The 6,893-nt window shown below is 32.4% G+C and overlaps 1 pseudogene; it reads left to right on the top strand.

Annotated features, from left to right (window-relative positions):
- The first annotated feature begins 778 nt into the window (after positions 1–778).
- LOC133288020 (uncharacterized) lies at positions 779–1,652 on the top strand (annotated as a pseudogene).
- The last annotated feature ends 5,241 nt before the right edge of the window (positions 1,653–6,893 follow it).

The following is a 6,893-nucleotide window of genomic DNA, read 5'->3' as shown; positions in this document are numbered from 1 at the left end:
TTATTTTACTAAACTAATTAGACACCAATATTATATAGGAAAAAATATTTCTTCAGCAACTTGAGATAAATTTATCTCCGATCATTTCAAAACTACGTTATTTTGTTTATTTATTTTCTTATATTAATTGATTCACCTTTGAATGGTTATGATTCTCCTTTTCTCTCTCTTCCTTCATTACTATTGATTTATCTTTGTACGGTTATAATTTAGTAGCCGGAGATAAAATCATCTCAAGCAGCTTGAGAAACATTAAGCCCTATTATAATGTTTATCAAGCAAACATAAAATTAGAAGATGTACTTTCTTATATTAATGAATTAACCCCAAATCGATCTAATATTCTTATCATGATCACGTTCAACTTCATAGGGCGGTTGGGATCAACGTGTTTTGTCATGTGGCAACAGAATAAGACTTCACGTGTCAAACACCAACTTTACTGGAGCGAAAGTGCACACAATTCAGCCATCCCCTATCCCCCACTATTTCTGCACACAAATCACAATTTCAACAAGCCTTCAACTAAATCCTTATCCACTCCACAATATTCAACTAAACTCCCAATCAAAATCAAAGTTTTTGCGTATTAACTAGGGATCATGATTCATGACCATTTGTGTCATAACATATAATAGAAGACTAAATCAAACGCTAAACTCCAAAACTCACGTCGTTGAACCCAACTTCCCCCCAACCCAAACGGCAGAGATACTATTTACACATAGTAACCCAACTAATACATGTACATATAGTTTTATACCTATATATATATATAGTTAAGGTTTTTTCTTTCTTCTGACCATAGATTCCATTTGTTTTCTGATATAATACAGAACATGGGTTCCTCTGCTGGAACAAAAACTATAGCAGATTCAGCATCATGGTATTGGTACTGTGCCATAGTGTTGTTGGGTATGATACTGTTGGGGTCTATAAGGGAGAGCACTATGGCTGAGGAGTTCGAGGATGTAAGAGGGAGCAACCTCCGTGAACGGCCGTGTGATGAGATATACGTCGTCGGAGAAGGGGAGACCCTCCATACCATCAGTGACAAGTGCGGCGACCCGTTTATCGTGGAGCGGAACCCGCATATCCATGACCCGGATGATGTCTTCCCTGGCCTTGTCATCAAAATCACCCCCATCAAATACTAAGAAATTGTTCAAGAGGTAGAACTTATCTTTGTGATTGTTGTGTACAAATTTTTCTCAGGATAGAGATATAAAAGGAGAACAAAATTTGTAAGATGATGCTCATCATCGTTATCTTCTTAATTTTTTTTTTCTTTTGTATTATTTATATGTAGTTAGTTGATTGACTAAGAGCGTGTCTCTTGGTTATATAGATAAAGTTTCTTCGTCTTCCATTATCACTAGGTTTTGTGACCCTTGGACGAATAATTAAACTATGAAGATATACAGGTTCAGTTCGTTCTGCAATGGATTCCCAGAGACATATATCTTCTTTCTGTGTGTGAAAATTATGTTTCGTGGGCCAATGAAATTGTCACAATTGATAAAGTGGAGTTTATTTTTGTTTTCCATTGTTGTAAATAGTTCTTAATTTTTAGGTTTTTGGAATAGGATAACTTTTTTTCTTCTTAATTTATGTTTTTGATAAAGAAAGAAAAAATGTGTGGAAATGTATTGGTGCGGCTATTACAGCTACTGCATATATAATCGTTTGTATATTTGTTTCTTTCTATCATTGCTGATTTGCTGGTATATTTAAACTTACAAATCATAAGAAGAATAAATTAGAAGATGCGCCTTCGACGAAAAGAATGGGGTATTTTTTAGAGGAGAGATCCCTAGTGTTAATTTTGTTCTGAAAAGGTTAAGACTGTGTTTAAATGTGTCAACCTGATCAAGCTTGTTACTTGTTATAAATATAATTATCGGCAATAAATATAATTATCGGCATGCGGCCTGATTTATTTACAAAAAATAAAAGCCTGATTTAGCTTGTTAAAAAAAATAAGGCAACAAAAATTTATCCAAACAAAATATACAATCAACAACACTAGTAATTTCATAAATATTTATAAATTTAATATATATCCCAACAACATATTATAAAACAAAATCATTCAAAAAGTCTGTTTAACCAATAAAATATGGTGAAATGAATTGAGGAGAAAGAAATAACTATTACAAGTAGTATAAAAAATATAAAATATAAATAAAAAATGATATATTAGGCCAACCTGAGAGATTCTAAGATCGAACTTTTGAATTGGAGCCTGAAACTTTTTTATTAAACGAACTTTTATATAAGTTTAGGCCTGGTGCCAAGTCAAAGACCCTAATTTCAGCCAAGCCAAAGGTCCTGATTCGTTTAACACCTCTAATTTCAGCCCTTGTCAATGCACAACGATTGCGGAGGGGAAGAGGATTCCCTGTAACAGAGCTTTATGTCTCACCATGATGTACTATCTAGAAGATTTTAGATATCAGTTATTAAAATTAAACCCAACTAGCCTAGCCTCCGCCAGAACAGATTCCATGATAATAATTAGGGAAATATATATGATCTCAATTGAAAAGAACTCCAAAGATAAAGAAGTGTATGTTTTCTTGTTCCGTCTGTGGCTTTCCATCAGTTAGTGCACGACTAAATGAGGTCTAAATCGAAAGGGAAATGCCACTTACTCCGACCTTAACTTCGCCATGCCTAGAAGTATATGCCTACTTATTCTTCAATTATTTTTCGGTATGCATATATGTCTTTTTTTATCCTTTCTTCTCCGTTTATTTCCTTCGGGGGCAGTTTTCAATTATATTATGCGACAACAGTGAAGATCAGTAATTTGATATCTTATGGCACAATTGTTTTTTTCTCTATCAGTTTTTCAATTATTCGCCAATTCGATTGGAATTGGGCACAACTTTTTGATTTATTTGCCTAATTAGATAAACTTATTTATTTTATGCCAATAGCAAGCAAACCCTGTACAAAAACTTTTCTTTCGATATGAAGGTTATTTCGGACCAGTTATGCAGGTCACAATCAAGTATACTATCAAGTGTACCCCAATTGTTATCCTTATGTTAGTGGTGTCAGAGTCAACTTCTTGATCAAATCGTAAGTAATCAGCAATCTTTTATAATACTCGAAAAGCAGCATAACAATTATCGATCTTAAGAAATTTAGGGCCTGTTTAGAGCACTTGATAAAGAAGATAGAATATGATAACTTATCATATTCTATTTTATCTCTTGTTTGGTGGGTCAATAAGATATGATTAGCTTATCTTATTGTCTCAATTTATCCAATCTAATACATGATTTCTTATCTTATATGGGGAGCTGGATTAGGATTCTTTAGGATAGGATACCAATATTGGATACCCAATATATCCCCACCCTACCCAATATATCCCCACGCTACTCAATATATTTGTATTTATTGCATTATATTTTATTTTTTCTTTCTCCTTTCTCCTTTTACATAATCTTATCAGATTGCTAATAAGGTACTCATCAAACACATGACATGATATAGGCTTATCAGCCTCATATCATATCCTACCCTTATTAGCCCCATATCATATCATACCCTTATTCTATTCTGTCCACCAAACGAACCCTCAGTATCTCATTCAATATGATATTCTAGGTTATAGGTCTTGTATTTAAGAAACTGGTTAGGTTGATTTATTACATCAGCCTAATCCTTACTGACTACCATAAATAAAATTAAAATAATAATGTAATAAATACAATAATTTTAATTGATATCAATCATAATTAATTAATATCAATTTAATAATTAACTAGAATATGGTGGTTATGTATAGTTTACAAGATTTAATAATCAGAATTAATATCAATTTAATAATTAAAGGCTTTCCTAGTAGTCTCTTTTATAATTGGATGAAAGGACTATAGTTTCATGTTGTCTCATTTATTGCTACAAGCCCCCAAAATCTTAATACAAATATCACTACCAACAGCAAAATCTTAAAGCACATGACCCTGCATTTACTCCCTCCCCATGTTTCCGCGCACACAGGCCTCGTTCTTCGTTGTTGGTAGCATTTCTTTCATATATATATATATACTTCACAAACAAGCCACTTTGGCACTACAAGCATGCACTCCACAAATTTTTTCTTCATTTATTACGTATGCGTGAAACAATCTTGTAGCTTGCAGCATTCATTATCCTCCCTTTCCCCCCTTAAACATATATAACCCTCTCTATTTCAGTCTCACTTTTTTCGCTTTCTGAGGTTCTCTTGCTATAAAGGAAACTCCCTTTGTGGGACAAAATGGATAGAAGACATCTTTATGTATTGCTAGTGTTGCTGATATATTTTGCTGGCCACAGTTATGGTTCTAGACACACTCAAATTTTCAAAGTGCAACCAAAGGCTCAGGCTTTGTCTCCAAACTTCTCTGGCTTCTTGCCAAAAGCAATGCCAGTCCCACCTTCAGGGCCTTATAGGAAGCACAACATCATTGGATTACAAAGCTCACTGGAGAAACCGTAGAGGAATATCTTGTTCCTTCTTTATAGAAAATTCAAGGGTAACTTATATGGTGCCTTAATTGTATTTTTTCGTTACTTTTTTTTTATTTTTTGCTTTCCCCTCCTTTCTGGTTATTTTTAAGATCATTTTCAAGGAACAAACAGTTTCAGAATGAGCTATTAAAGGGTATATGAAGATTGCCTTCTCCACACAGCGTGTGAAGGATATTTGGATAAGCTTTGGCTTCATACTTGGTCAAACCAAGAAGTGTCAATTTTGTGGCTTGGCTTAAAGATAAAAACTCTTGTACTTGAAAGCAAAGAGAAAAGGTGAAAAATCTTGCAAAGTTGATGTATAACTACTTCTGCTTCTGTTTCTTGCAAGTAAGCTTTTGGTTTGGTAAATACAAAGCTGACATATTATTCTTCCTCCGGAAGAAAAAGATAACGGAACTTTTCAGGAATTTTGTTGATATATATGTTATAGACTAGGATTTAGAAAAGAATTAGTCGCATTATTAATTCTAGTGGCTTCAACTTCATGAGTTGACCGTTCCAACATGTGTTCTTATGAACTTGAAACTTCTCTCTCTGAAATTCTGTAGTTTCAATGCGTGCAAAGTTGATAAAAGCCAAAGGTAGTAACTGTTGCTAAGAGTGACCATACGGTCTCATTTAAACTTCGGGAAATGACGTGAGAATCTTTCCAAGTAATGTTTTTATATTCATTTAAATATTTAAAATAAATATAAAATTAACAAAATTGTAAATATTTATCACTCTATAATTATAGTTAACTTTAAATGTATTCATTATTATGAATTTTTTGAATCCTAACAAGAGAGTACAAAATTCAAACTAAGAGAAAGGGCTCATTTTTTGTGCTTTTAAAAGAAAAAAAGATTTTTTAATTAAAACATATGTTATTTTTTTAAATAATAATGATATATGAGTTTTTTTTTTAAAATATATTAAAACTCTAAATATTTTTACCATATAGCATTTTGTTTGAAAAATTTATCCACGTATACTAGTGCCGGTCAAAATACTAATTTTATAAACATAATGCAAAATTATTATTCATCCATTTGTAACTAATAAAGTTTTTTTTTGGATATATAGATTTTACCCGTAGGCTTTAGAATTAGGGGTATTGAGCTTTTGGTGTAGTAAAGTTGGGTGTATATCTTTTGATGGGTCAAGCATATCACTACGAGGGTCATATGATTAAGTGTCTTTATTTTTCAGCAGAGATGTCTATTCAACAGGTGAAGAGGGAGAGATATAAGTGAAAAATATTATGTGATAAGAGAAAGAATAACCATAGCCCTTTTTTTCCAATCACCTCATTGCTCTGAGTGAGGAAATATATCAACGACATGTATTATGGCCGGTTGTACAAGGGAGTAAGAAATCTTCTATCATGAGGTCTATATGCTCACTATATATAAAAATACAAGTGAATAATTCCTTAATTATTGAACCTTAAAGACTAACCCATAATCTTGAACGATGACACCAGTCCAGAACATGTATACTCTGTTCGAGAGAAAAAAATAAAAATCATTGGGTGATCCAAGAAATTCTACTAACCAAAATATATATTAACATCTTTCAGTTTATAGCCAGTTTCCTTTTTTTTCCCCTTCACATGTTTGATTAATCAATAACAACTGTTATTTCTTTCACCTCAATCTGGACTACAGGTTAGCAAGGCCGGAGGAGAGGATCATAATTCTCACATGTCCCCATCAGTTGCGGCATCCAATTTTCTTGACTCTGGAGGTTGGAATAAATAGTAATTTTACGTTAATTTGATTTTTCCTAATAGATCTCGCATCAAGTCCAATGCAAATATGTTGATGCTTGATCAAACAATTAATTAAAATGATTTTCTTTCTGGAAAACCCCACCCCCAAAAAAAAAATTCTACACGTAAGCTTATCTATATTACATGACTATATAAGTAGTAAATACTATCGTACTAATTTATTTTAATTTTAATTGAATTAAGTTGTCGTATTAACAATTTAAGCAACATCATCTAATACTTGTGTTACTCTTCATAAGATAATTATATGTTGTACCCCCTTCTTCTTCATTTTTTTTTCTTTTTCAAGAAAATCATCATTAAGGCCTACCGTGGCAGTTGAACCGCTTCAATATTTTATTGGGTAGTTGATTTGTTCCACTTTTGGATTTAGGGGACACATTATTCTATTTCTTTAAACCATACATTTCTTTATTGGGTAAGCCCATAAAAAGTAGCACTTAGTCCATTAAAAGAATGACTACAAGACTTTTAGCCCAATGGCCTGGGATACATTATTTATTCAAATAACTCATTTATGAGCACATTACGTTTTAAACAAAAATGTAGAATTTTTTAAAATAAACTATATAATTAAAAATAATAA

The sequence above is a fragment of the Gastrolobium bilobum genome, unplaced genomic scaffold (genome assembly GCF_033153095.1).
Source record: "Gastrolobium bilobum isolate Gb01-03AN ecotype WA unplaced genomic scaffold, APGP_CSIRO_Gbil_v1 utg54612, whole genome shotgun sequence".
Classification (NCBI taxonomy): domain Eukaryota; kingdom Viridiplantae; phylum Streptophyta; class Magnoliopsida; order Fabales; family Fabaceae; genus Gastrolobium; species Gastrolobium bilobum.
Note: the sequence above shows the minus strand (reverse complement) of the source record. Positions and strands in the feature narration are given on the sequence as shown.